The sequence below is a fragment of the Lactuca serriola genome, chromosome 3 (assembly GCF_051521515.1).
Source record: "Lactuca serriola cultivar US96UC23 chromosome 3, Lser_US96UC23_V15, whole genome shotgun sequence".
Lineage (NCBI taxonomy): Eukaryota > Viridiplantae > Streptophyta > Magnoliopsida > Asterales > Asteraceae > Lactuca > Lactuca serriola.
The window spans coordinates 120617671-120619937 of NC_136410.1; the positions used below are offsets into that span (position 1 = coordinate 120617671).

Below are 2267 nucleotides of genomic sequence, written 5' to 3' on the forward strand. Positions count from 1 at the left end.
ATATATATATATATATATATATATATATATATATATATCAAGGTTGCAGAAAACGCTAGACGTTAGCTAGACTGTGGACTAGGGTCTAGGGATTAATCGGTTAGACGGGGATTAATCGGGAACCATTAATTATTAAAAAAAATAATTCAAAAATTTATAAATCTAACTTTAATACTAAGAATATAAGTAAATAAACATAAAAGTATAACAATAACTTAATAAGTTTAACAATCACAACCATTTATCATCCAAAATATGCATAAAAGTTTAATAATAAGTTTAACAATGACACAAAATCAATTTAAAGTTTAAAAATGAATATGACAAATCCTGTCAAGAAAATAAATGTAACTTCAACTTGTAAAATGTCAAAGTGTTGAAGTGAAGTTTTCCATGGAAGCAATGCATTAATTGAAGTTACAACATGGGTTTTCAGTCAAAGAGTCTATGTGCATATTTATACATTAATCGATGAAGCTCAATCCATGCGAATTCAAGGAGTGCAGGATCCTGCAACAAATTACTTAATATCCGTAAGCTTAATCCATGCGTATATCATAGTCGTTGTATACTTGTATCAAATTCAACAAATTACTTAAAACCTGTGTCTGTATTGATTCCATAATGAGCAATGGGAAGTGAATTTGCCTGCTGAAGAGGTCCCACCAGAGCTTCCGGAACCTGCACTTGGAATTAACTTTGCTAGAACCTAACGATGGTTCTTGATAACTTCACACCATAAAGAACCGAGAACTAGAACCAAACCACCTACATCTTCAATCCATGGTTCTTGATAACTTCACAGATGATCAAGGGACCATAATTTTAGTCAAGAAATTACCAGAATCCAAATACCCTTCACTCAAGCGATTGATCGAACACTTGGTGGGTATATGGTTTCATACACAAAACAATTAAAGATTTTGGTCAAGAAATTACCTGAATCAAATACCCTTCTGCCCTACCTGTTACAACCAAGACACAAATCCAACCAACAATTAAAAAAGATGAAGAAACGACAACCGATTTTAGAAAGATGAAGAAAGAACAAACATTTATAAAAAAATTATTGCTTACCTGTTGTTGCAGAAAGAACAAAGGATTTTAGAAAGAACATACGATTTTAGAGGTTGTTCCAATCTTCATTGCTTACCTGATGTTCCAGAAAGAACACAGGATATTTGAACAAATTGATATATTGAAGGAGAGATCGGAAGCTACTGACGAACACCGAACAAATTGATAACAAACAGTGAAAAGAATAATTGAACGAATCGACTAACCTTTGCAGAAGATGTCGACGAACCAGAAGCTGTCACCGTCGATTTAAGGAGAGACTGGAAGTTGTCGACGAACCGGAAGCAGTCGACGTGATGATCGGAAGAGAAGCTAAGGTCGACGAAAGTTGCCGCCGTTTCACTTCATTCGTTGAGTCGAGAGAGAGAGAGAATGCGATGTGTTCTTTGACTGCACATAAGATTGAATGAGAAATTGGAACGAACCCTAGCAACAATTGTTATATTTTGACCATTTTCACCTCAAAATGTTTTTAAATTTCGTTGACCTGAGTTGACCGATTTTAGCGTCTAGCTCCGCCTAGGTTCGATTATCTCCGGCTTTGACCGACTTTGACCCATCCGATTACACAAGCCGGTTACCTCTAAACCTGTTCAGTCGAGGTCCGCCTAGCGCCTAGGCGCCGATTAATCGGCCGTCTAGGCCGATTTTTACAACACTCATATATATATATATATATATATATATATATATATATATATATAGGGTTAGGTTCATTTGAGACCACTTATATTTTGTGAGACCGTGAGACGCATTTGTTTATTTTTTTTTATTTTTTTTTAATTTTTTTTTAGTTAATTCATGTTCCGAAAATAATATTTAAAACAAGAATTTTTTGATTTTTCCATTTATTTTGCATTTTAAAATTATTTTTAGAATATGTACAGTGTAATATTCTATGCAGAATATTTCACGTATTTTTCAAAAAAAATAGAATTTTTTTTTTATTTTTTTTTTATTTTTTTTTTATTTTTTTTAGTTAATTCAAGTTCCGAAAATAATATTTAAAAAAAGAATTTTTAGATTTTTCCATTTATTTTGCATTTTAAAATTATTTTTTAGAATATGTCAGTGAAATATTCTATTTAGAATATTTCACGTATTTTTCAAAAAAAAAACGGATTTTTTTTTTTATTTTTTTTATATTTTTTTTATATTTTTTTAATATTTTTTTTAGTTAATTCAAGTTC

General features: G+C 31.2%; 1 long non-coding RNA gene across 1 annotated transcript; it reads right to left on the reverse strand.

Annotated features, from left to right (window-relative positions):
* Window positions 1–274: 274 nt before the first annotated feature.
* On the reverse strand, window positions 275–1499 carry LOC145093111 (uncharacterized). Its single transcript, XR_013702768.1, has 5 exons — window positions 1284–1499; window positions 1078–1153; window positions 940–965; window positions 603–797; window positions 275–510 (listed from the first exon to the last, which is right to left on the reverse strand). It is a non-coding gene; the product is annotated as an uncharacterized LOC145093111 (long non-coding RNA).
* Between the last annotated feature and the right edge of the window lie 768 nt (window positions 1500–2267).